The following is a 15,979-nucleotide window of genomic DNA, read 5'->3' as shown; positions in this document are numbered from 1 at the left end:
GAATGAAGTGATTTCAAGACTTCAATAACTTGTATCCACCACTTGTGGAGCATCCGTTAATAGTAATACCAGCAAGGCCTTAGTCGCAATCGCTTTATAATTTTGCAAAGATCTAAACCAACATGGCGTCGGAAGCGTATAAGACGAGAACGACTCTCAGTAGATGTGAATACCTCCGCCAGGTGAACAGTTTACGTTTTGTATCCCACTGATTAGGTCAGATATGGATACAGACCTGAACCAAAATTAAACCAATTCTTCCTCGTCACACACCCGACCTCTCCACCAAGTTTCGTCCCAATCCGTCCACAACGTTTTGAAATATCCTGCTCACAAACAGGCAAACAGGAATGAATACATAACCTTGATGGAGGTAATAACACTGTCCAACATATCATCCTTACATGCAAAAAGTGATATAAACACGATATTATATATAGGAACTAGAAAGAGCAATCAGAGATTGCAAACCCACGCCAGGATGTATTTTCAGTGGTTTTTAAGGCTTTTGTGTTGAAACAAATATGGCGGCCGAACCACATGACCGATGACGTAATCATTATTATTTTTTTCTAAACTAATTTATTCCTAAATTATGCTCAATAAATTTCATCTTGATCGGATGAAGTTTTGTACTTGTCGAATTATGACGTCATAATGGAGGCACCAATGACATCATCATTAGTATATTTTATTCCCCATGGAGAGTTCTTTACAATGAGCCATGTCTCAATGTTTTCTATTCAGCGCTTTCGGAGATATAGAGGTGCAAAGTTTTTCGGTTTTTCCAAGATGGCGGCAGAACCACGTGATCGATGACGTCATAATTATTTTCTTTCTCCAACAGGTTATGCCAACATGACGCTAAAGAAATTTCATCTTGATGGGATGAAGTTTTGTACTTATCGAATTATGACATCATAATGGAGGCACCTATGACATCATCATTCACAGATGTTATTCCACATGGAGAGTTATTTACAATGAGCCATGTCTCAATTTTTTCTATTCAGCGTTTTCGGAGATATAGAGGTGCAAATGTTTCCGGTTTTTTTCAAGATGGCGGCCGGACCACGTGACCTATGACGTCATAATTATCATTAAAAATTCTGCAGGTGGAGTCGCACCTATGGTGAAAACTTCCGGTCAATCGGTCCAACGGTTGCAGAGAAAATCTTATTTATTCTGTGCGGACAAACAGACAAACAGACAAACGGACTCAAATGCAATACCCCCTCCTCAGCCGAAGTTAATGAAGGACAAGGCCTGGAGCTCTCTCGTCTCCTTAATCACTTCCTAACCATCAGGGCCAGCAAAATTCATAACTCGGTGCTCATTGGTGAACAAAGACCATGTGAGCTCACCTTTAGCACGTGAATGGTAGACAACCCGAACATGCATGGCTTTATTGGAAAAAAAAGGAGAGTATGCTCATTATGAGCGTTTCACATTTGCAAGACATGCCAATTAGATGTGCAAGGAAGTACATTTCTGAAAAAATATTTACAAGGAATTGTTTCACCTTTCTGACCTGTGTGCGTGCTCCACAGGTCATGGAGTCTTTCTTCAGCCTGAGTTGCTGAGGGCTCATCAGGACGGATGGGGAGTAGTAATGGCCCTGCGGGCAGTGTCAGAGCGCCTGCTGCTCAAGCCATATGCTCTGGGCCAGTCGAGGTTCCATTACACACGCCGTCTGGACTCTGATCCGATCCAATTGCAAACACCGGATGTCGCTCACCTCGTGCCTTGTCCCTTTTCTGCACTTTTATGGTGCTCTACGGTCCAAGTGGGATGTATATATGCCATAGCCTTCAGCCCTGGGGGCATTTCATCCAGAAAACAGCTTCTCTTCCTTTTGGATACCTTCAGTATATTATGAACACACATGTAGAATATCTAGGATCCGCATGCTTCTTATTTGCGTTCAATCCGGAAAAATGATGGTGAATCAACAGACCTTGAGTGCCAGAGGATTGGTCCTGGATGTGATCCTCAATTTTACTGTTCGAGGGTCTCATTAACAACACCTTTGCTTCAAAAGAAGCTCAATATCTTGGATTATCGGCTTGCCGAGCTAACACGGGGACCTTCAATAAACACGAGTACGATTTTGTTGAGACCAAATTGGCGTTTTTCAGCCTCTGCTGCCCTCCCCTCTCATTGGCTTCCGATCAATAAAGGTCTATTGGCCCATCTGTGCCCAGCAGACGGTGCCACTCCAGACACCGACTGATCTCCGTTACCACTGGAAGTGCTACTTCCATCAGGAGAAACCTGATATGTAGCTCTGGAGGTAGTTCAGTGATTAGGAGGATAAATAACGATTGTTGTCGGAGGGAGAGATTGGGAGCAACAGACGTGTCGAATCAAGGATTTTTTAGAAAGCCATTCGGCGATGGGGTCAAGAGTGACAGCAGCTGCTGCCAACAGAAGGTCAACAAGAGACAAAGAGGGCCTGGCAAAAACGTTTTTTTCATGGAAAAACAACGAAACCAACAAAAAAGAGGTTTTCTGATTAAATGGCATGAAAAATCAGTGCAGCTTGAACCGCACGCTCGAATACAAGTAGACACCGAGCTGATCTATTACATCAAAATGATGAATAAGCTAATTTGACCCTTCAGTCCTAGTGGCTAAATCTCATTTCACTCAAAATAAGTAACAGATACAAATTAATCAAGGGGCATGTCAATTAGTTGGAGACAGAGTACTGTGTTCAAGGCAGACAGCCAGCATGCTGCTTTGCGCATTATGTCCAAATTGACAGCTGTTTTGGCTTTAAGCAAGTTTTATTCAAAATTTAGCCTAATTATCCAAACAGCCATAGGAGGGTAGTGATCTGAATAAAACAGTGCACAGCATCAAGCAAGCATGTCTAAACAAAGCAGAAAGCCTTCACAAGATACAATACCCCCCCCCCCCCCCCCAAGGGCTGCAAAGGCCTTGGAAATATTACTCTTCACCGAAAAGAAGAAGAAAAAAAACAACGCGAGTTTTGCGGCCAATATTGCTTCTTGAGGCCTGTACGTTTGAAAGTGTTCATATTGCAGTTGGAGATGACCGATCTGTACACTTCATAAACAAACATCGATCTGTACACAAGGATACACGTGGAACCTGGGAAAAGGCGGACGCCACTCGGCCCGTCAAAACTGCGCTCCATGCGCTCCATAAACGAACTTGAACTTGATAAACGAACGGAGTTGTCTCTTTCTGGGTTTCCTAGATAAAGGAACATACGAGGGTTTAATGTGCGGCAGAGTCAAAATCAGACTCTAAAACTGCCATTCTTGCGTCAGCAGAGCGGTGCTGCATCGGGATGAGCGTGGCTTTAGATGAAGACCTCTCCGCTGAGCATTCAACTCTGATGTGGTCATCGGAAAGGCCTAAGATCTACATTTTGTTGAACGATATATGTATACATAGACCATTTGTTATACGGTACACCATCATAAGATGTCCTCATGCATATAGGTTACGAAAGCAGGACGGAAACACAGTTAGCAGGTAGAGTGATGACCTTAGCATACCTTGTTTACTAGTCTTTAAAAGGTTGTCTTTAAAAAAAAAAGGAGCTGACCCAAGCACCAACTACAAGGCCTTATAAACAGTCAATCTGTACATTAAGGTATATTACATTAAACTGTATATTCAACCAAACCTGGACAATTCTATTCCATGATTTTCCACTTCTGCATTTATAAAGGCCATATTTGTCTGAATCAACAGGCAACTACTACATTACTGAAAATGCCAGTTTTTAGCTTTGTCTGAACTCATTTAACATATCAGTGTAAGAGCTGTAATTATGTTATGAACACTTTCAGCGAAAATAACAAATTTTAGTTAAACTTCAATTTCCAGAAGTTCTCATGGTTTTATATTGTTTGGGCAAACTTTGTCGTTATGATCTGAACATTTGTCTTTTGGTCACAAGATTACACAAGAAACAAGGACGCAGGAGGAGGGCACTTGGCCCATCAAACCTGTGCGACATACACACAATATCTATTCAATCTAACACTTTATATATCAACTTACGTTCATGGGAGGAAGGGGGGTGGTGGAGGAGTGGGGATGAGAACAGTGGGAGAAGCACAGGGCCACAGACAATAAAAGAATAATAGAATCTACAATGCCTTTCTCTGCCTTTCTCTTTCTTTCTTTCTTCTTTCTTTCTTTCTTTCTTTCTTTCTCTCTCTCTCTCTCTCTCTCTCTCTCTCTCTCTCTCTCTCTCTCTCTCTCTCTCTCCCTCTCCCTCTCCCTCTCCCTCCCCCTCTCCCTCTCCCTCTCCCTCTCTCTCTCTCCTCTCTCTCTCCCCTCCCTCTCTCTCTCTCTCTCCCCTCCCTCTCTCTCTCTCTCTCTCCCCTCCCTCTCTCTCTCCCCTCCCTCTCTCTCTCTCTCTCCCCTCCCTCTCTCTCTCCCCTCCCTCTCTCTCTCCCCTCCCTCTCTCTCTCTCTCCCCTCCCTCTCTCTCTCTCCCCTCCCTCTCTCTCTCCCCTCCCTCTCCCTTTCTCTCTCCCCTCCCTCTCTCTCTCCCCCCTCTCTCTCTCTCACTCCCCCTACCTCTCTGTTTCTCTCGCTTCCATCCAGTCCTCGTACCCCTACCTCCCACAGTGTACAGCAACATGTGGTGATGTTGCTGTCACCCCATCCTTGCTCTCCACTCCTCTCTCTCCCCTTCCTCCCTCTCTCTCTCTCTCCCCTCCCTCCCTCCCTCTCTCCCTCCCTCTCTCTCCCCTCCCTCCCTCTCTCTCTCTCTCCTCTCTCTCCCCTCCCTCCCTCTCTCTCTCCCCTCCCTCCCGCTCTCCCTCCCTCGCTCTCTCCCCTCCCTCTCTGTCCTCCCTCCCGCTCTCCCTCCCTCTCTCCCCTCCCTCCCTCTCTCCCCTCCCTCCCTCTCTCCCTCCCTCCCCTCCCCCCCCCCTCTCTCTCTCCCCCCTCTCTCTCTCTCACTCCCCCTACCTCTCTGTTTCTCTCGCTTCCAACCAGTCCTCGTACCCCTACCTCCCACAGTGTACAGCAACATGTGGTGATGTTGCTGTCACCCCATCCTTGCTCTCCACTCCTCTCTCTCCCCCTACCATCCTCCTCTTTTTCCCCAACTCTCTCTGTCCCCCACCCCCCCCCGCCCCCCATAAATAGAATATATTATCATTTAAAAGTATAAAATAATTCTTTTTTTGTTTTGATTTTAGAGTTTTTTTTTTTTTGGGGGGGGGGGGGAGGTTATAGGATGAGAAATAAACAAACACAGACAGCACATTCACCTTTTGATGAAACCTTCTCACAGAGATCACAACCGTGTTACAGGTGTACAATCACCTACCATACAGGAGCTTTTCCATGATGCAGGTGTACAATCACCCACCATACAGGAACTACCTCGCATTCCTGCCAATATCCATTTACCCCTTTATCCCCAATGCTTCTAGATACCTATCTAATTCCATTTTAAACTTATCTACTGTTTCTGCTGCCACTACCTTTCCAGGGAGACAATTCCATCTATTAACTACTCTCTGAGTGAAAGACCCCGGCCTTACTACCATCTTATCGCTCTCATTTTTACTCTTAAACTGTGCCCCCTTGTCCTGTCAGTACCTATTCTGCTTAAAAACTCTTCCTCACTTATTTTGTCCATACCCTTCATTATCGTAAACATCTCTATCAGATTCCCTTGTAACTGCCACCTGTCTAATGTATAAAATCTCCTTCAGCCACTAAAACACAAGTTCCCTTTCTCAGCTCTGGACTTCAAAACAGGAGAGAGGCCATTAGGCCCATCAAAGCCTACACTATGGTTGTTTGTCCGTTCCCTATCCTTTTAAAATGCTGAGTGTCAAGCAAGGAAGTAGCACATACCATTTATTTGAGTCTTGGGGAGGACTAAGCCAGGAATTGGAACCACCCCCACTCAGACTCGGGGCCACCACTGTAACTAGTCCTCTCACTTATATGATGTGTTGATTCACATACAACGTCTTATTTCTGTCACTTGTGGTGGAGTGGATCGTGTGCAGCCACCCGGCTGCTGGTTGCATCATTTTCAATGGGCGCGTCTGCCGCTGATGCAATGCCTGCCTCTCTATAACCAGTTACCTGGTACTCATTTTGCTGACCTCAGAAAGATGAACAGGCTGAGTCAACCCCACCTGGCGTTAATTCAACGGGATTCAAACTCAGGTCCTTAGGATCTCAAGCCCACCACCCTAACCATTAGTAACCTTTAGGCCAACACCAGGTGATATTTCTGTCACATAATGTATCGTTACGAATCATCGCACGAGTGATTTTCAATGGTCGGCAGGGATTGCTCCCCGAGACCTCCTCTTCAGAGGAAAAAAGATACTTTTGTGGAGCTATGCTCGCACGATAAAGCCGGACAAAATGGACGACACCAGGAACGAAGTTTCACTGAGCTATTTATTCTAGCTCAACTTGAAAGAACTCAAAAGCACTGAATAGCCCGTTAACACGGGCGGCAATTTATATCAAGAGTGCACCACACAAAAGCCACGCCTCTCAGGAGGGGCGTGGTATGCAAATAAGTCAGCCACGCTTCTCAACGGGGCGTGGTATGCAAATCGAGAGTCCGCCCAGGCAAGGCAAGTCCGGACACGTCCGGGTGAGTCCGGGCAAGTAACCGCCCGCCGGTTACGTCATCGGCCGGTGCAAGGTGATTGTGTCATGCTTCCGGTAACCGCTACATGCGCCCCCCCAGAATTAACTTGCACCGGGAGAGTCACTTTGAGGGGGGTCTTGATGACCTGGCCGAAACGACCCCTGGCGATTCGTGTGGGGGTGGTAGGTGGCGTGGCTGTGGATGGTCGGGCGGGGGGCTTGGTTGACGGGGGACGGCCCCGTCGTGGAGGAAGGGCCAACCGTGGAGGTTGGTCGAGGTCCAAATGGGCCGGCTTGAGGCGGTCCACGGAGATGTGGTCCGGTTTGCCACCGATGTCAATGATGAACGACTTGTCGTCCCTCTTCAGGACCCAGAAAGGTCCATCGTACGGCGGCCGGAGCGGTCCCGGGTGTGCGTCGTTCCGGATAAAAACGTACTCCGCAGTGCGAAGTGCTGGGGGGAGGTGGGGTTGGGGGCAGCCGTGGTGGGATGTGGGCACGCGGGCAAATCTCCTGGCGGCCTCCTGGAGGACCGAGCGTTGGCCAGCCGCGGACCAGGGGCCGGTGGCATCAGGGATGAACTCGCCCGGCACACGCAGTGGCTGGCCGTAGACCAGCTCGGTGGTGGAAGCCTGGAGGTCCTCTTTAGGGGCCGTTCGGAGGCCCAATAGGACCCAGGGGAGCCTGTCGGCCCAACCGTCGTCCTGGAGGCTGGCCCTGAGAGCGGCCTTCATCGAGCGGTAGAACCGCTCGCACAAGCCGTTGGCTTGGGGATGGGTAGGCCGTGGTGCGGTGTAGCTTGACCCCCAAGGCCTGGGCGACCGCGCCCCAAAGCTCGGAGGTGAATTGCGGGCCTCTGTCGGAGGAGATGTCTGAGGGGGCGCCGAAACGGGCAATCCAGGTGCCAATGAAGGCCTGCGCCATGTCGGCGGATGTTGTTGATGCCAGCAGAACGGCCTCCGGCCACCTGGTGGTCCTGTCCACCATCGTGAGGAGGTGGGTGAAGCCCCGCGAGGAGGGAAGGGATCCCACCAGGTCCACATTGACGTGGTCGAAGTGCCGCGCGGGCACGTCGAATGGTGCCAACGGGGCCTGGGTGTGCCGGTGGACCTTCGTGCGCTGGCAGGCGACACAGGCGTTGGCCCAGTCACGGACGTCCTTACGGAGCCCGTGCCAGACGAACTGTGCTGCCACGAGCTTCTGCGACGCTTTCCGGCCCGGGTGGGAAAGGCCGTGGAGGGCATCAAAAATGTGCAGCTGCCATCCGGTGGGCACGATGGGGCGAGGTTGGCCCAGGGAAACTTCGCACAGGAGAACTGTGCCTGTGTCCTCGAAGGGGACGTCGGCCAACCGCAGGCCTGTGTCCGCTGTCCGGAGGGCTTGCACCGTGGGGTCGGCGGTCTAGTCGGCCACCATGCGGGCGAAGTCCACACCAAGGTGGACGGCGTTCGCGCCGGACCGGGAGAGGCAATCGGCCACAGCATTGTCCTTGCCCGCGACGTGCCGGATGTCCGTCGTAAATTCGGACACAGCGGAGAGGTGGCACTGCTGGCGGGCCGACCACGGCTCTGCAACCTTGGCCATGGCGAAGACCAGGGGTTTGTGGTCCACAAACACCGTGAACGGGCGGCCCTCTAAAAGATGGCGGAAGTGGCGAACGGCCATGTAAAGGCCGAGGAGCTCGCGGTCGAAAGCGCTATACTTGCGCTCGTTAGGGCGAAGCTGCCGGCTGAAGAAGGCCAGCGGTTGCCAAGCCGCGTTCACCCACTGTTCATGCACGGCGCCCACCTCATAGTCGGAAGCGTCCGTGGTGAGGGCGATGGGTGCTTCGAGCGCCGGGTGCGCCAGCATGGTCGCGTTGGCGAGGGCCAGCTTAGCGCCTGTGAACCCCTCGTCCATCTCTTTGGTCCAGGCGACGTCGTGCTTGGCCGGCTTGCCCCGGAGGGCTTCGTACAGGGGGCGCATGAGTTGGGTGGCGCGAGGCACGAACCGGTGGTAGAAATTTACCATCCCCAAAAATTCCTGTATGGCCTTGATGGAGCAGGGGCACGGGAAACTTGTGACTGCCTCCACCTTGGTAGGCAGCGGGACGGCCCCGCGCTTCGTGATGCGGTGCCCCAGGAAGTCGACGGCCGTTACGCCAAACTGGCATTTCGCCGGGTTGATGATGAGGCCGTGCTGGCCGAGGCGCTCAAAAAGCATGCGCAGGTGGATGAGGTGCTCCGCCCGGGAAGTGCTGGCGACGAGAATGTCGTCCAAGTAGATGAAAAGGAAGGTGAGGTCGCGCAGCACGCTGTGCATCAGCCGATGGAAGGCCTGGGCCGCGTTCTTAAGGCCGAACGGCATGCGAAGGAACTCAAAGAGGCCAAAAGGTGTAATTACCGCCGTCTTCGGCACGTCGACCGGCCGGACGGGGACCTGGTGGTAGCCCTGAATGAGGTCGACCTTGGAAAAGATCACCCGCCCCGCCAAACAGGCGGAAAAGTCCTGTATGTGTGGTATCGGGTATCGGTCGGGGGTGGTGGCGTCGTTGAGGCGGCGGAAATCGCCGCATGGTCGCCATCCGCCACCCGGTTTGGGCACGATGTGCAGGGGCGAGGCCCACGCGCTATTCGAGCGCCGCACAATGCCCAATCGCTCCAGCGTGCCGAATTCCGCCTTCGCCACGGCGAGTTTGGTCGGGTCGAGGCGACTAGCCCTGGCGTAGACTGGTGGACCTGTGGTCGGGATGTGGTGTTCGACGCCGTGTTTGACGGTGACGGCTGAAAACGTCGGCTGCGTGAGGGTGGGAAACTCGGCGAGCGAAATCGCCCGCGGCCGGGAGCGCGCAGGCTAGCTTGGTTGGTGCGGAGCCGCTCAATGAGCAAGCGAGCGAGCTGAAGGTCTCCGCGTTGATGAGCCGACGCCATTTGACTTCCACCAAAAGCCCATGCGCGCACAGAAAATCTGCACCCAGCAAGGCCATGGGCATGTTCGCCGTGATGAAGTCCCACCTGAAGCGCTGGCCCCCGAAGCAGAGTGCGACGCTGCGCAACCCGAAGGTGCGGATGGAGGAGCCGTTTGCGGCGACCAAGGCGGGGCCGCAAAGCGTGGCCTGTTTGTCCTGCACCGAGGCGGGTATCACGCTCAGCTGAGCGCCGGTGTCACACAAAAAACGCCGCCGGGACGCTGTGTCCGTGATAAACAGAAGGCTGCCTGAATGGCCGATGCTCATGGCCGGCAGCGAGCGCCGGCCTGGTCGTTTCCCGACCTGCCGAAAGTGCACGGTGGGCGGCACGTTCTGGCCTTCTGCCCGAACCTGGCGTGGTAGTAGCACATGGTCCGCTCTGGTGGAGGCTATGGCGGTCGCATCGGGTTCGGTCGACGGGGCGTCGCGGCGGCCGCTGCCGCCAGTGGCGCTGACTCGGCCGGTGGTGGCGCCGGTCGTGGCGTGGGTGTTGCCTCGGTCGGCCCAGGGTTCCAGGCGGCCACTCCGACGTGTCGCCTGGCCGAGAAAAATTTATCGGCCTCCTTGGCCAGGGCGCGAGGGTCCGTGATGGGCGAGTTAGCCAAAGCTAACCGTACCTGCCCGGGTAGCTGCCGGAGGAACAGCTCGCGGAAGAGGAAATCCGGGCTGTTGTCGCCGAGTAGAGCCAGCATGTGGTCCATGCGCTCGGATGGACGGGCCTCACCCAGCTCCGGGAGGTCGAGCAGTTGTCGTGTGCGTTCGGTCTCCGTGAGTCCAAACGCACCGAGGAGTAGGCCTTTGAGCACGCCGTATTTGTTGGCGTTCGGCGGGTTCTGTAGGAAGCTCAGGACCCGGGCAGCAGTGGAGGCGTTGAGCGCGGAGACCACATGGTGGTAGCGCGTCGTGTCCTCCGTGATGTTCCGCAGGGTGAAGAGAGAATCTGCCTGGGCGAACCAGACGGCTGCATGTGATTCCCAGAAGCCAGGGAGCTTCAAAGCTACAGATGACTCCATCGCCGTGTTCTCGAAAAGGGGTCACCAATTGTGGAGCTATGCTCGCACGATAAAGCCGGACAAAATGGACGACACCAGGAACGAAGTTTCACTGAGCTATTTATTCTAGCTCAACTCGAAAGACCTCAAAAGCACTGAATAGCCCATTAACACGGGCGGCAATTTATATAAAAAGTTCACCACACAAAAGCCACGCCTCTCAGGCGGGGCGTGGTATGCAAATAAGTCAGCCACGCCTCTCAACGGGGCGTGGTATGCAAATCGAGAGTCCGCCCGGGCAAGGCAAGTCGGGCACGTCCGGGCGAGTCCGGGCAAGTAACCGCCCGCCGGTTACGTCATCGGCCGGTGCAAGGTGATTGTGTCATGCTTCCGGTAACCGCTACACTTTGAGAATAACCCGGAAGTTATGCACCAGTGCAAGGGTATGGTGCATTCTGGTGGGCCTTCTTACTGAAGAGGCTGATATATTTAGATAGGGATGTACATTGTACAGCTGGAGTCCATCTTGGCAATGTCCTTGCTGAAGTAACCTCGTCGAGTGTACCTTTGCCAGACTCCGTGGCATAATTATGGAAATGGTTGGAGCATCCACTGTGACTCTGAGAGGACAGTGGTTCTAACGCGACCCCAGCCGAGTCTTACCAAATGAAGACATTCAAAAATGATACATGCTGCTTCCTTGCTTGGCACTCAGCATTTAAAAGGTATAGAGCCCACACAGGCAACCATTGTGCAGACTTGATGGGCTGTAAAGTCCTTACGAGACTGATAGCATCACAAATAGAGCGATTCAGAGACACAAAGCAAGCGTACAAACAGCGGTTTATTCCCGGAAGTGATGACACAGGAAAAAGCACTCGGGGCGCCCAACAGGTGGTGGAGCCCAGAAAAAGATATGACATCACAGTATGTTACAATTCCCCCCCTTAAAGATCAAGGCGCGTCGGAGCGTGGCATTTGTGGCTCGAACGCCTAACAGCAACCGGTGGTTCGGGAATGACACCGCTCACAGTGGGTGAAACATCATCGACTGGAAGGCCATTGGTCGGGGACGTTTCTGGTACGGGTTCTACAGGTGCAGGTGCGGATACGAGGGGGGATAAAGGCACTCTCTCGGATGGTTGAACAGGTTGCGGTACAAATACAGATGGTTCTGCTGGTTTGGTGTGACGCAACCTGAGTTGATCAAGGTGCTTCTGCTAGAAGTCCACCCTCAGACAGTTTGACTAGGAAAATCTGACTACCAACACTCTCGATAATAATTACCCCAGACAACCACTTCTCACCCAGGCCGGCATTGAGAACAAACACAGGATCATTTACATTAATTTCACGAATCACAGACGGTCATGATTATGCTTCTGCTGGAATTTCTTCACCTGGACATTAGCCACAGTATCTGGGTGCACAAGTGACAACCTTGTCTTTAACTCGCGGCCCATTAACATTGATGCAGGAGAACGACCAGTAGCATGATGCGGTCGTGTGCGATAACTCAATAGGACTTGGGCCAAGCGAGTTTGTATGGACCCTTCCGTAACATGCTTTAGTCCACTCTTCATGATCTGAACGGGGAACATACTGCTTAGGGCTTTGATAGAAGATACAACAACAGCCTCAATCCACTTTGAGTGGGCATCAACGACGACAAGGAACAACTTCCCTAAAAAGGGTCCAGCATGATCAATGTGTAACCTCGACCAAGGTTTAACTGACCATGACCACATTTCTAGTGGTGCTTCCGGCGGTGACTTAGCATTAACCTGACATGTGTGACAATGACGTATGCAGGTTTCTGTGTCATCATCTAAATTTGGCCACCACATGTGAGTTCTGGCTATAGTTTTCATAGTGACCATCCCAAGGTGAGCATCATGTAGTTCTGACACGATTGTCTCACGTAGTTTAGGTGGGATGATGATACGACTTCCCCAAAGGAAGCAATCCATGTCAACTGACAAGTCGTCCTTCCTGTTTAGATACGGTTTGGCTTCACTTGCACAAGATGACCAATCACCAGACAGGACACAGCGTCTCACATGCGACAATGTAGGATCGTCGCTCGTACCTCTTGCAATTTGCCTTGCAGTGACAGGTGCTTTCTCATGAACAACCTGAGACAGTAGATGAACAACATTACCAGGTAGAGGTGGTTCCTCAATGGTTTTTGGAAGCGGTAGACGACTCAATGCGTCTGCACAATACATTTCATGTCTGGGTCTGTACACAAGCTTGTAGTCATAACCAGCAATGGTTAAAGCCCAACGTTGCACCCGACCACATGAAGTCGGTGATACTGCCTTATCCTCCCCCAACAGACTGAGGAGGGGTTTTTGGTCAGTTTCCAATGTGAAATGTCGGCCATAAACGTACTGGTGCATTTTACCTACTCCAAAAATGCAAGAAAGTGCCTCCCGGTAAACCTTCCCATACCGACGTTCTGTACTTGGCAGTTTCCTCGATGCATATGCAACAGGTTGAAAAAGACCAGCATAGTTGGTCTGCAATAGTGCATAACCTACTCCGTAAGATGAACTGTCACAGCTTAACGTGAGCTCTTTCATAGGGTCGTATTGTACAAGCAATTGTGACGTGCATAACGGGGTTTTTGCATCCCTGAAAGCATTCTCTTGAGCAGAACCCCATTTCCAATGAACGCCTTTGTGCAACAAAATGTGCAACGGTTCAAAGACAGTACTCGGGTTTTGTAGGAAATTACCAAATTAGGTTAACATTCTGATAAAAGCCCGAAGCTCAGATACATTGGTGGGAGCGGCAGCATTCTAGATAGCTTCCACTTTACCTGGTGAGGGCAAAATGCCTTTCCACGTGATGCGATGACCAAAGTACTCAACCTCAGGGGCCAAGAAGGCACTTTTCTCATGATGGACACGAAGGCCTCCACTGGAGAGACGGCTTAGCACTTCATTCAGGTTCTGGAGGTGTTCCTGGGCTGACCGACCAGTCACCAATACATCATCCTGAAACACGACCGGGGGCAGGGTATGGTTCTTAATAATTTCTCCATTTTTCGCTGGAAAATGGGCGTGGCATACCGAATGCCAAAAAGGCATCGATTATACACGAACAGTCCACGGTGTGTATTGATACAAGTGAAAGTTTTAGATTCATCTGAAAGTTCCATTTGTGCATAAGCATTAGTCAGGTCTAACCTTGTGATGACCCGTACACTCTCATCAGCTTGCATACATGCAGTGGCAATGTCGGGAACCTTCTTGAGGTCTGGATCTGTCTCCGAGAGCAGTTTACACAAGTTGGAATCGCTGTTAATTCCAATCACAAAAAAGACTCTCAGCATCTCGTCCAGTCTTGCTCCAAACTCACAGTGTTCAGCCAGACATCTGAGATCAGCTACAAACTCACTCGCCGATTGGCCCTCACTTCTTTGGTGTGTATAAAACTTGTACCTTGACACGATTTTCCCCGGCTTGGGTTTGTAGTGTTACTGCACCAACTCAACCAGTGCAGCGTATGACTTGTCGCGGGGTTCTTCGGGTGATAGGAGATCCTTCATCGACCTTTAGGTCTGGGATCCGCACACAGTCAGCAAAATAGCACGCCGTCGAGGTGCATCATCAGCGCAATCATTTCTGTTGGCAACGAAATACTCGTCCGGTCTCTTGCAAAAATCAACCCAGTCATCTCAACTCGGATTGAATTCACTCAAAATCCCGATCCTGGCGACTGCCATCGTGAAAATAAAACACCACACGTGAGCTCGAACACACAGTCCAGCTCCTCATCACAGCTATAAAGTCCTTACGAGATTGATGGCATCGCAAATCGAGGGATTCAGAGACACAAAGCAAGGTCCAAACAGTGGCCTATTCCCGGAGGTGATGACACAGGAAAAAGCTCTCGGGGTGCCCAACAGGTGGCGGAGCCTGGAAAAAGATATGACATCACAGTAGGTTACATTGGCCCAATGGCCTCCTCCTGAATTGAAGTTCCTCGTAAGGGAACTCATTATTATGTTACAACAGAAGCGGTAAGCAGAGTCTTGTATGGAAGTGATCTCGAATATCTTTTGGATGGATGGAAATGGACAAGCTCGTTCACCATTGGGGCCAACCATATATTACTGAAGGCACAGGTGGTGTTGGAGATGGTTGGCTCAGCATAACACAGAGGTGTGCAGACTTGGACAGATGCCAAAGAAAGACATATACCACTGGGGAGACTCTAAATATGCCACTGTTACTGCTTGCTGTGAATGTGACTGTGACCACTGCTATATAAATGATTGTTCTGTGAGCTGAATCAGAATCTGCCACAGTGGGAGAGTAGTAATGATTTCTCAATGTTTGCAAGGCACTGCCACTTGAATTTCTGGAAAATCAATTTTGTGCGTACGCAAAGGCCTGTGGATCTCAAAAAGGAAGTTTCTGGAAAATACAACAAATATACAAGATCTTCTTTGAACCTCAGACACTGTAAAAAGCAGAAGTTTTCATGGGAAGGAAGATGCTGAGGGTTGTGAGAGCTGAGGGGATGGGAAAGATGACAATGTTATGATGGCTATGCTGGTACTTTCCACGCATATAATTGAAGGCCTCGACGTCCACCAGACTTTGAAGAGCCAAGCTCTTGGCTAAAAATAATGTACTCAAACCTTTGTGCTTTGTGTTGGCAACACGTCGTAATTATGCGAATATCTGCTGTCATCACCAACGATGACCTGAATAATCTTGGAAAGTTCTAGACTAATTAAATTAGCAATTCCATAGTTAAGAGCAAAATTAAAAATACATATCTGAAAACTTTGTTGTTCTTGGTGTTAAAATGTTCAGTAAACATTTCCTAATTTTATACGGATCGGAAAGACTGGGGGATTTTGTGTATAATAGAGGTTTTCTATAAAAAAAACAAATGAGGAGAAAACAACTGCAACTGGTACTTTATATATATATATATATATTTTTTTTGTATACAAGATCGAGGCTCGTGAAAGAGCGAACATTTATCACACAGAAAGACAAACCGACAAACCGACACATAACCGACAAACTGACACATAAAACAAATAACATCGGGAGCGGTAGACAAGATGGGGAGAGAGGGGGAAGGACACAAACACAACATTTGAGAGCAGGAACCGAGAGACATGGAGACATCGAGAGATCTGTGGGAGGGAGAGGGCTTTGGGGGGGAGGCATGGGAAAGGGGGTGGGAGAGGCATAAAACATATGGACACTGCCAGGACTACCAGGAAAGAAGTTGGAATTACAAACAAGGTGGATCTGGGGTGAATTAGTGGGGGTAGAAAAGCTCAAGGTTTTGGATTTTTTTTTTTTTTTTTTTTTTTTTTTTCTATACTGAATCGAGGCTCGTGAAAGAGCTGACAACCGCGAGGGAAAGACAGCACATGGGGACCACGA

The sequence above is a fragment of the Myxine glutinosa genome, chromosome 9 (genome assembly GCF_964187855.1).
Source record: "Myxine glutinosa chromosome 9, kmMyxGlut1.1, whole genome shotgun sequence".
In the NCBI taxonomy this organism is placed as follows: Eukaryota; Metazoa; Chordata; class Myxini; order Myxiniformes; family Myxinidae; genus Myxine; species Myxine glutinosa.
Note: the sequence above shows the minus strand (reverse complement) of the source record.